This window comes from Pleurodeles waltl, chromosome 6, assembly GCF_031143425.1.
Source record: "Pleurodeles waltl isolate 20211129_DDA chromosome 6, aPleWal1.hap1.20221129, whole genome shotgun sequence".
Classification (NCBI taxonomy): domain Eukaryota; kingdom Metazoa; phylum Chordata; class Amphibia; order Caudata; family Salamandridae; genus Pleurodeles; species Pleurodeles waltl.
In genome coordinates this window covers 1,154,610,576-1,154,623,281 of record NC_090445.1, presented here as the reverse complement: position 1 = coordinate 1,154,623,281, position 12,706 = coordinate 1,154,610,576, and the positions used below count along the sequence as shown (strand labels likewise).

Genomic DNA, 12,706 nt, shown 5'->3' with positions numbered 1-12,706 from the left:
TGAAAATGAGAGAAAAGCAAGGAGAAAGCAGTGAGAACGAAGGAACAACAAGGAGAAGGCACACAAACTGGTGAAAAAGCAAGGAGAGAGCAATGAAAACCAGGGAAAAGCAAGGAAATGACACTTAAAAAACAGGGGGAAAAGCAAGGAGAAAGAAGTGAAAACTAAGGAAAAGCAAGAAGGCAAACAGAAAACGGAGGAAAAAGCAAGGAGAAAGCAGTGAGAACGAGGGAAAAGCAAGGAGAAGGCACACAAAAGACGGGGAAAATGTAAGGAGAAAGCAGCGAAAATGAGGGAAAAGCAAGGGGAAGGCACACAAAAATCCAGGATAAAGCAAGTAGAAAGCAGTGAAAATGAGGGAAAAGCAAGGAGAAGGTACTCAAAAACAGGGGGAAACAAGGAGGGAGCAGTAAAAACAAGGGAAAAGCAACAAGAAGACACACAAAAAATATGGGAAAAGCAAGGAGAAAACAGTGAAAATGAGGAAAAAGCAAGTAGAGAGCACACAAAAAACGGGGGAAGGAAAGAGAAAGCAGTGAAAAAGAGGGAAAAGGAAGGAGATGGCACTGAAAAAACGGGAATAGCAAGAAGAAAACAGGAGCAAGAGCGACACAGCAACATGGGGGTAGCTAGGCTTGGGACCAATTACTGAATTGTTTACGTAGTGCTGGCTTGTGATTAAGATGTACTTTAGAGCCCTTTGAATGATCAGATATCTGGCTGTGTTGTCCATTCGTTCCCAGTGAATGAAAGCTGTAAAACCTCAAATCAGGGATGTTATGGTATTTTCACAGCTATTCCTGGGAATAGTTGGTCTGCATTTCACGTCCATGTTCATTATACCCTCACCAGTTTCTGGGTCATCCTTATGGTGGCTGGAATAGAAGAGATTGGTTCTCTAAATTTTTTAGACGTCATCAGTTTTCATTGGTTCCTTTTGTGCAGGTGAAATAAGTTGCAGAGTTGGGCGCCCATGACCTAGAGCATTCTGCTTCTGCATTTTCCAGATGAATATGAATTCTATAGGCAGATGTACTTAGATATGAAGATCAAACATGATGATGAGGGACTGGTGTCCACACCCCTTATTCTCTTGAGCTCTTTGGAGGTAGACCTTGCAATTGCAAAGTTGACGCCGGTTTTTGTATTTTTAACCTCGCTTGTCAGGGCAGTCTGGAATGTGAGCAGTTCTCAGGAAATTATTTGACTCAGTGGGGTTTTCTCTCAACTTTTATGGTGCCATTATTTGCCCCCTCAAGGTCCTATTGATGAGGATCTACTCTGTGTACATATTCTGACCCTCCAGAAGTTTAACATTTAAGTTAACTATTTATATGTAGCACACAGGTGCCTCACCATAACCAAATGTGACTTTTGTCTATGTGTGTATGTTTATATGCTCAGTTCTATAGGTGAAGCCACCAGAGAACATTTTTTTCCAAGTGTGTTTAATGGAGTTTGGAATAAAGAGTAACAGAGACATGAATAGCTTAAATGGTACTCAAGTCCATAGCATTTATCAATAAGAAGAGCACAAGAATATTAGACAGAGGCACCGGAAAAACAAAATAGCTACATGGCAAATGTTCCAAATGGATCATCAAGTATAAAACAAACTGTGGTCCTGCACTGAGAGTGGCTGCTATGGGGGCGTGATCATGAACTGTGGATGGAGTAGAGGAAGAATGGAGTAAAAAGGGGGAGGGGGAGGGAGAGGATTAATACCAGGGGGTGCAATGGGGATTTTGCAAATGGGTGCATTAGGTACGACTAGCGTTTTGGAGTGAGTATGATAAAGATGGTTTTACTGCAGAAGGGGTCCCCAGAGGCAATGGATGGATGGGGGGAGATTTCCTCAAAGCACAGTGCCTCCCCCTCAGCCCTCCCCAGCGCCACAGTGCCCCACGCCAGGTTTCAGGGACAGGGGCTGGTGTCATTTCCAGTGCAGTGTGAGGGTTCTCTTGGCAAGGAGGAAAGTAGGGCTTGGTAAGCGTGCCCACACCACGATGCACTTCCTGTGTTTGAAGATGCAAAGTGTGCAGGCCTCCCAGGTGTATAAGTCTGGGAGCTCTGATACCTCGAGAATCATTGTGTGGATCGTGCACCAGTATGTGGTGAGAGCGGGACATGACCACAGCATATGTTTAAGGTCTGCAGACAGTATGTAGCAGTGAGGGCAACCCAGATGTGCGGTGGGGAAAAAGTGGTTCATTTGTTTAGGTGTTAAATAGGCCCTGTGGAGATTTGGAAACTGCATGCTTTTGAAACATGTGTTGCTAGAAACACAGTGTTGGAATTCGAGTGCTCTGTCCCACTCAGTATCGTAGCATGCCCGTCCAAAGTCAGCCTCCCACTTGTCAGTAGAGCCCCTGTGTGGTCTCTCAGCATCTTCCACAGCCATGTGATAAGATGATGGCCTGTTCCCATGTTTAGTAAAGTCTGGATGACAATATGTGTTTGGGGCTCCTCATCTATTATGGACCAAAGGGTGCGAAATATGTGCCCCAGTTGATGGTATACCAGATACTGACCCCTGGGGAGGCATGGTCCTCTATGAGTTGGTTAAGGGAGAGGAGGTGACTATCCACAAAAATGTCACCAATTGTGAAGAGGGAGCAGGTGAGCCAAGGTGGCAAGTCTACCGAGGAGGCAAGATTTAAGGGGCGTGGGAGGCCTCGTAAGGGGAATGCTGGAGCAGAGGGCGGGACATGACGGGTAAGGTGGGTCATTTTCTTAAGACATTTATGTGCTATTGTGATGTGTAATGTCTACTGAACATGAGGGATGACTCAGGGCAGAAGGGGACCCTGGAGCATCGATGGAGGAAGAGGGCCTATGCAAACAGCAGGAGGGATGGGGGAAACCCTGACTGGTGCCCTTCCCCATGGTGAATGACAGGGAGACCAGCCAGCCCGGACGAACTCTGGAGGTGGGATTTATGTAAAGGAGCTGTGTGCACTCCAGGGTATTGAAGATCTTTTCCAAGTCAAGTATGAGGCAAGCTGCAAAAGGATACTAATGGGTGCCTGATCCATCAGGTGAAACAGGTGGCGTATATTGTGTGAGGTGCTGCATCCTGTTACTTAGCCATTTTGCGGCAGGGGTGGCAGGATTTTGGATTTTGGCATCATTCAGCTAGGATTTTCCCCAGAACATTTTAGTCACAGCCTAAAATGGTGATTGGCCTAGAAGAAGCCAGGAGGGTCTGATCTCTGTCAGGCTTCAGAATAGATACCATGAGGGGTTCAGGGAAAGACGAGGGTAGGCGCCTAATTTGCAGAGCTTTGTTGTACATCTCAGACAAGCTTGGAGCAAAGAGTGAAACAAAAGTGCTAATCGGTGTGACACGTGGGAGAAGGAGCTATGACAGGAATGAGCAGACCGTGTTGGTAACTGCATAGATGGAGGAGTAATATATGAAGAAGGCATCAAGAATGTTGCGTTGGGTGTGAAGGTTACTGCCGTGAGAGGAGGTGAGCTCAAGGATGGACCCAGAGTGGGTATCTTGGTGAACCAGCCATGCAAGGAGATGGCCGGATTTTTCCCCCTATCTGTGCACCCTGGCTGTGTAGGCATAAAAGCTGAAGCAATGCAGTTGCTCCAAAAGGGACACATAATGGTTTGTGGCCTCCATGAGTGCGCCACTCTTGGAGGCATCCACGGCCACCGCATTGTCCACTTCAGCTATCTGGCTTTCAGACTGACGTATTTAGTGCTAGTGTTTTGCGGACCCCCATTATTTATTGTAGGCAATGCCCTCGGGTCACTACCTTGAAGGCGTCTCATATGAATGCTCTGGACAATGCAGTGCTGCGGCTGTCAGAGAAGTATTGGGTGATGCATTGGCCCTGGGATTCCTGAAAGCCGAAATGTCTACAGGGGCACCGGGGCACTACATGCCATATGTACACTGTGGGCATCATGATCGGAGACTAGGTGGCATAAATAGTCAGCCTGGTAGATAACATCTAGGTTGGAAGTGAGGGAAAGGAAGCGATCTAGGCGCACTAGTAAGTTGTGTATCGCGGAATAGAAGGAATAGACTCGAGCATGAGGTTTAGGGATCTCTATGCGTCAACTAATAAGCTTGATTGTATGGAAAAGCACAAAGAGATGGGCGAGAGAGCGATCAAAGGGCAGGTCTAGGGAGCAGTTGTAGTCACCAACAAGAATCGAAGATGTTGAAGTTCTATGTGAAAGTGTGATTGAAAAGGTCTCCTGTTCTCCTTGGCAGCATCTATGCTCCCAGTGTAGGATATTGGAGCTGTCAAGTAGGCCTTCCACTATGGTATAAAGCCTCTCCCTGTCTACTATAGTGTCTAGGGCCTAGAAGGGAACCCCAGGCTGAACCTAGATAAGGGCTCACCGCACAAAGGTAGAGTAGGTGGTGGCCATGAAGAGCTCCCCCTCATCGTTTGCGTAGGTGCTGCAGTTTAGTGAAGGTGATGTGTGCTTCCTGGAGGAGGATGATATGAGATTTCTGGCATTTGATGTAGTAATAGACAGCATAACGTTTTCTCACAATGCGCATGTCCCTGACATTGAGGGTGAGGAGTGGAATTCTATCTAGAAGGGCCGTTATGTAAGAGGGTGGGATGCCCTGTGAGGGCTAATGAACTGGGGTTTGGGTGAAGAGCATGGGTTCCTCCTAAGGAAATTTGGTACGTCGCTACCGCTGTCACAAGCGCCAATGGAAACAGAGCCCCAGTCTAACGAAGGTGTAGAGATGGGAGAGGTAGGGTACAATGATACAACTTGTGAGACATGTTGCAACAGCAGCTTGTCCAAACTGGGTGAAATCCTGTTCTATGAATGAAAATCGGGTGGTGGCTTGGCTAGAGAAGGTAAAACAGTTGCAACAATTGGCCATATAGTAGTGCGAATGAGCTGTCCAGGGCTTGCATCAAGGGAAAACAGAGTGGGGTGGGGTGAGTAGGACAGAAGGATAATGGAAAGGTGGTCATTCATATTCTGGAGTCCGCAGTTTGTGGGGTGAACAGTGGAGGAGTCTGAGAGCCAAGGCACAGTCCATGATGGGTCTTTAGCTCGTTGGGAGGTGTTGGGGCAGGTCTGACCTTAATGGGAATGCTGTTCTGATACCCTGAGCAGAGACTCCCATTCCTCCATAAAATCTCAAGTTTGACCGTCTCTGATAAAAGTGCAGTGTCTGGAGTGTCAGCAACACCTGGGCTTAAATAAGCAAAAGCAAGCGGAACCTAATTTAGACAATGTAAGAGCATCCAAACTGCAGGGTTTACAACAAAGCCCAAATTCATATCTTAAAATGCAATAAAGTGACACAACTCTTTATTGCCAGGGCATGTGTGGTATGTAATTAGCGGTTAAAAGCAACTGGCACGTTTTATCTGAAATGCTTTAGCCTTTTCTATTTTCTCTATTGTTCATTTTTGTTCAGTGGACGAGCATATATCCTTGTTTGCAGGACGGATGGTGAGTTTTGCATTCGTTTGCCTTTTCTGTGGGTACATGTTAAAACTTTTACCTGCCTTTGTAGTCACATGACATGTAGCTTTCAAAACCCACTTTTTGCAGTATTCTTTTTGCAGATCGTAGGTTCTCTTCCTTCTTGAGACACCCCCTGGCAAGTAGCAATCTAGGACTCACTTATATTATCCATCTAGCCAATCGCATGAATTTATCGACTTGGAACTTGTTAGCTAGCAGGGACGGGTACACTCATACAAGCATAATCTCTCTATTTCTTTTAAATGTTGTGTTTTTTTTTCCTTGAAAATATAATTGAATGGCCTACTTTCAAATCTGTACTCAGTGGATATTCCTACTTACTCCATTGATAGTGCCCTCTTTCTCACCAATGTTGAGTCCTGCTGGACTCATGCTAGTGTTTCTACCAGCCACTCCTTGAGGGCTGGCTTTTCACACTCACCCCGCATCCATACATCACATGCATCACAGGTCGGGTGACCCTGCCAATAAAAGAGCTTCAGTGCATATACTCGTGGCCAGATTTATGTATCCCAACCGTGTGTCTGTGTGCCTCCATTATTTAGTATGTGGGCCCAGGGTCCATGATTTTACAATGTTTCAAGCGGGTCTGACCCCGCTTGTGCACCAACTGCAGCTCTGTTGTTCCTTGTGGGGGAAATATAGCCCGAGTCACTCCTGCACCTGATGTTTGCAAGGCATGCCCCTGCAGACCCCGCCTGCCGTGAGCCAGCACACCGACCGGCCCTGAAGACAAGAGAGAGCTGTGAAAAGGAGGTGAAGTGCTGCAGCCAGCACCGTGTGCCCTTGATGCTCGAGGCACGTAAGCACTACCAAGAAGTGGATCCCCTTCACCAGCACGTGCACTACACTCTCGAGTGAAGAGCAGACAGAAGGAAGGTGATCCTTCATCCAGGGAGCAGAGCATCAAGAAGATCCCTGAGGGAGGGACAGGACCTGTGAGAGTTCTGCACGGAGAGGAGTCAGGTTCTCCTAACAGGACAGGACCTACGAGAGGTACATGAAGAAGAGTGAAGTCCTACCGACAGGACCAGGTCTGCAAGAGGCCCACGGCAGAAGAAGATACACAGTCCTATGAACCGGATGCAACCAGCGAGAGGTCCATGTGAAGTGAACGTGCAATATGTGGCAGGATGCCACATCACAATGAGAAACGTGGTCTGAAGAAGAGGAGAGTGTTGCATGATGCCACATCACTAAAGAGAATGGGAAAGGAGAAGAGAGAAGAGCGTGGCACAACGCCACATCTTTAAGAAGGAATGAAGAAGAGAGAAACATGTGTGACAGACCTGTCACACTGACTATTCCGACAATCTCAGGTGCCCTGGGGAATGCGATGGAGGACTTGTACCACCACCCAAGTGTGCATCCATCAACAAAAGCCAGCTACCGGGGTGCAGCGACATCACTAGAGACAGCACAGTGGGAATTCCGAAAGTAAGCTATCTGCATGCGCAGACTGGGTATCTGCTCAGCGCTTTGCAGTGCGACATCCAGACACCTGTCATCAGCTGCATGAGACAAATGGCATCCCTACTAGCAACTGCACATGCCAAAGAAGAACCGCACGTGGCTACGAAGTCCCTTCAGTCATCTTCACCCCAAGCAAGACATCACCACCTGTCGTACAGATTGTCAAATGGTAACAGCACCATCATTACCATATGCATCACCATAACCATTTTAACACCCAAGTGGAACCTTATGCCAGTCATCAGGAGACTGACAAGACACTCCTGCTGCCGTGGAGAACTAATCACCCACAGACCATCTGTTAGGCCTCATGTGCACCTGTATCCTGCTGGCAAGAGCACACCCGACCGTGCGTTACCTACTCTTGTGGTTGCCCTAGCGACTTGCCTGAAGTCCTATTTGTGTTCTGCAGTGACCACTTAACACAGCCCATGTGGTCCCATGGCAAACCAGCAAAAATGGTCTCAAGGGAATTCCTGCCTGAAGGAATCCTGGCACGAGAGATTAGTCTGAGGCTGCTCCACCTACAGGTACCAGGAGGCACTGAGGCCTCAGAGGAAAACGTCCAAGCATCGCACTGTCATCACAGTCTTTGTTGGTTTGACTTTCACAGAGACAGGGCACCTCAAAAGAAACCTCTGCAGTGCATTCCACCAGCGCTCGTGATACACCCTAGTTTGAACTGTTGATACCAACTGCAATACCATGAGAGCACGCTGAATTGACCAACATTGCATATGTGGACTGTAACCCATCTGACATGCTGTTGAAGGATCCAGACTCCATCCATACTGTGTTTGTGCCTAGAGTCATCTGGTTAGATTATGGATGCATGCCATGATGCCTGGTGCTCCCAGCAGGACCTGTCTACTTATCCTGTACTGTCCTGCAGCTTACCTGAAGAGACTCAGTTGTTTTGTTTTGCTGTTCCCACAGGTTGAACTTGTTCGCTTCTTCTTATAATAAAGTTTGGGAAGGATGTGGAGACCTGCTAGACATGCGGCATAGACAAAACACATGTTGGCTTGGTCAAGCATGAATGAAGAAGTTTTATTGTGAAAGAAATGAAGTACACATTATAAACAAGGAAAGAGCATCTACCAATTGTTGAGTGCCCAGAGTGTTGTTTGAAATATGGATTTTATCTAATTAAGGAAGACTGGGTGGCTCTTCCTCTTCTGGAGCACCATATATATTCTGACTAAATACTTTAATTACATACTGTATGGGTGAGTGCACCGTCAACCCCAGTCACCCTCATTGATCAACTGTGTACAGGGGTGTTGCTTCGGGGGCGGTTTGGGGGTGCTACACCCCCATAGTAAATTAATTTTCTGATCAATAGTTGGGTACAGATGCTTTCAGTCGGAGCAGCGGCTGCTGAAAGGAAGGAGTCGGGTGGGGGGCAGAACACGGAGCAGGGAGCACAGGGGTTGTGGTTCAGCGTGTGGAGTGGGGGTTGTGGGATGGCAATAAAAAATAAATAAACTTACCTGCCCCCTCCGTGTTCTGCCGCTCCAGCCACCTCGGTTCCTCACGTCTTCATCCTCCCTCCCCACCCAATCCCAACACTTACCAGCATGAGAGAAGCGTCGGCATTACCCTGAGTGGGCATAAATGCCGCTCAGGAAGGGAGTGAGACACTGTGCTTGATCTCCACCTAGCTGTGCAGCACAGCCCGGTGGAGATTTCTAAGTGTGCATGTCAGTTTGGCCGGCCTCAGATGGCCGGCCAAACTGACATGCACATTTAGAAGAACACCGCCTTTCCTCCTACACCTGCTGACATGGAGGATGCTGGCCCCATCCCACCCTCCCCTAAGGAAGTGGAAAAATAAAGTGATAATAAAATACTTTTATTATCACTTCATTTTTCTGCTTTTAGCAACGGGGTGATGCTCCTCTGCCATAGTGGAGGGGCTGCCCCTGTTCAGTCCGGTATGGTGGGATGTCTGCCTGACTTCACCAGGAATTTTTACATACATTCAGACAAAAACACACACACATTCTCCCTCTCAGTTTTTAAAGTCGTCAAAAATATTGTTTTACAAAATATTGTCTTTTCCCTCACTTAGTACCCCTACCGCTCCACATTCCTCTCGCTTTTCACTGCCCCTTAAGCCCCTCCTATGAACCCTGCTTGTCGTATAATGTATTTAAACATTATATGCCAGCCTGATTGTTGGAAAATCTGAACCTCACCACCCCCTCCCACAATCTTACTCACCTAGCTACGCCCCTGACTGTTGTTCTTTTCACTAATGTCTAGATTGTGAGGATGTCAGGCCGCAATGATACCCTAAGGTACTTAATTGTGGTCCTGTGTAAAAGTGTACTTTGTAGGTTTTTTGCTTGTTTCTACTTTGAAACAGATTGCAGGGCTTACTCACAAGAAAATGTTCCATTGTAAGAAGATTTAGCTTGTAGCACTGTACATACAGCCTGTACTGTTTGTAATTACTTACAAACTGAATGAAGAGCCATTTAAAAAATGAGGGGCATATTTATATTCTATTTGCACCAAATTTGCTTCTTTTTTCTACGCAAATTTGGCACAAAGCTAACTCCATATTTATATTTTGACATAAGACACGTCTAGAATCAAAATATAGGAGTTTGCACCATTTTTGGATGGGTGCACCTACCATGCGTCAATGAGATGCAAGGTTGGCGTTTCTATCTAAAGAAATTGTGCTATCCTCATAGCCCCATATTTATCCCCCATGCTAAAATGGTGCACGGGTGGGAGGAGGGGCCAAATAATAGTGCAAAGCTTGCTTTGCACCATTATTTAATGCCTGGGTCAGACCAGGCGTTATGGGACCTGTGGACCCAATTCCATGGTTAAACACCATAGAATGGGTCCACAGGTGCTCTCCCCATGCCCCAGGAACACCCCCACCCACACCAGAGGGACACCAGAGGATGAGAGACCCCATACTAGGTGAGTAGGGTAAGTATAGGTAAGTATTTTTTAATTTTATTTTAAAGTGCCATCGGGGCCCTAACCTGGGGCACAGGGTGCATTGGCCATGCCTGCGAGACACTTGTCCCCTGTGGTGGCCATTGGGGTGGTGGGCATGCCTCCTGTCTTTTTTAAGACAGGAGTCATGTTTTTAGTGGTTGTGCACCAGGAAATGGCACTAGTCTGGTTAGATGCATTTTTGTGCCTCTAACCAGGCTAGTGTCATTTTTTGACGCACAACCCCCTCCTTCCCTACTGCGCCCGGCTGGTATTGTTAAATGATGCAAGCCAGCGCTAAACTTTTTGCCGCTAAACTTTTTGCTGCAAAACTGCTTTTGCGCAGTTTTGCAGCAAAAAGTATAAATATGCCCCTAGGTGTCTCCAGTTGAAATAAATAAGAAAAATTTTATGTTTTTGACAATGAGGAAATTTCCTTTTAAACAACAAAGAGGCAGGTTTGTTTTTAAATCTAATTTATTGATTTACCACAAGAAGCAAACGTGATTAACATATTTAATTTGATGCAGAACTAAAGAATACATATTTTCTGTAAAATATCCATTTTAGAAAACAATAAAGATACTCTTTAACTATGTATAAAATATGATAAAATGTGTTCCGAAAAGTGCTAACTCAAATATTGAACCACAATAAAGGGCCATTAGACATATTCCCAACAAATGCATATTTGTATTGTTTTTTGTGCTATGCTTATATTTTGTGAGGTTTTTTTTCATAAAGATTAATTTTTATTAGTTGGCAACACTGAAATTTGGCAACATTTGGCATTTTTTCTCCTCACCTTTATTTATAAATGATTATGTGTGAGTATTTTCTAGGTTCCAGTGACAGTTAACATAATTATGCTTATTTTGTTACGTTTGTGTAAGGTGTTTAAGTCATGCGTAATCACATTTAAAAGTACAAATATGGCATATGGAACCACAGGAAATATTAATAAACATCAATATTAAGTCACAAAGTTGATAATGCGGTAGTCAGCGGAGGTGGCAACTCAGACAAACAAATATGAAAGTCTTAGATGGACATGTGACATAATTCCTCACTTCTCTATGTGCATTAAATATTTAAATTAATGATTTAAATTAATGTATATAAGGGGCTTTGTATGTAGGACCTTTCTGTCACGAGCCTTTTTCTATAATAGATGATCACAGAGAGAAACATAAAGATAAAGTTTAAGGACATTCAGCAAATGTCACCAACAGTCTAATCAAGCACTGACTTACTGAGTTGAGAGAGCATTTTACGGTGACATACTGTGGTCAGTCTCTCTAGTTGAATGTGACTTTCTCTTTTCTACACACCGTAGAGTTTCCAAGTTTGGACACTCTTGTGTCCAACAAATGAGTCTCCCCTTTTTCTGCATGCTCTTGAACATGGTATGTTTTTGAATTTGTATTAAGTGCTGGCTGGGGTCTTGTCTACGCTGCAACCATCATCATCAACTGATTGCATGGATAGGCAATGACACCCTAGCTGTCGTCTATTTAAATATTATTATTTTTTTGTAACAATGAGGGTGCCATGTAAGCATGTCAAATGAGAGTTGTGATGTTTGGTGTATCTGTATAGTGCCTTCTCCCATGAATACAACATCCTTGGAAAAACTACTATTTTTGAGTAATAGGTTCTTGAGAAGTCATTGCCATGGAATAAGGGTTAGGGATAAGGTATTAATACAGTCTATGTATTGGTGGAAGTGTTTAATGACACCTTGACTCTACCACTGAATGGATTTAGTTTGGCTCGTTTCCATGGCAACATATTTAAGTGCATTGACTATTATAGTTCTTTGTATTAATTTAAACTTGGAGTTCTGTATGATTTCTGCCTATCAGGGAAGACGAAACAGAGGACCAAAAAGATGTTCATCAGCGTTATGGCTTGTATTTCTAAGTGTATTAAATTCTTGATGATATGAGGAGTTTTCTTTCTAAGAATTAAGCTGTAATATCCATTTTTCGGAAAGATCATTTACCAGTACTGATGGAATTTCTGATGTGAATTAATTGAGACACAAGGATTGTTGTGCACTGATATTATAGGTACTTGTTAAGTCATCATGAATAGCCACATCTAAAAATATAACCACCAGGTTATCTAAAGCGAAGTCATTAAATATTTGGCCATATGGGGCTGGATCATGAAAGATATTCAAGATATCCAAATGAGACTAATTTACAGGCAACAAATCCAAAAGTAAGTCATTTATACATGAATTTGTTATACTGAAAACCTGTAATGGATTGCTGCCCCACTGAAGCTTCCCCAAAGGACCAAAACTGGATCAATATGGTCTAGAAATACACCTCCTATATGGCAGACATGCACTTAAGTGAACTCTGTATTCTTTGAACGCTTGAGCAGCTGGCCTGGAAGACTGACATCCTCTGTGCAATGTCAGAACTCACTAACCTGGTTGATTTTCTTAAAGTTACGTACAAGTAATTTACAAGTAAAGTACAAATTTACTTATATGCTTATTGAACTTTACATATTTGATACGTCTAGTGCATATCACCTATGAGTAAATTTGATAGAATACAGTATGACATTTTATAGATTGATAAAGAGGAAATTGATTTTTTAGCATACACGATGTTTAATTGGTTACAATCCTACAAATTTAATTGAAATTGGTTGGTAATTTCTAATTCAGTGTAGCAGGCATTTTGATTCTAGAAAAATCATTATGAATTAGCTCAGTTTTTTGTCAGTAATTATTCAAAACAATTTCAATCAAGAGAAATAAGTTCAC

General features: G+C 44.4%; 1 long non-coding RNA gene across 1 annotated transcript in view; it reads left to right on the top strand.

The window, feature by feature from the left end:
* Nucleotides 1-12,706, top strand: part of LOC138302108 (uncharacterized) — a 47,084-nt gene that overhangs the window by 14,851 nt on the left and 19,527 nt on the right. The gene's annotated exons all lie outside the window — the stretch shown is intronic.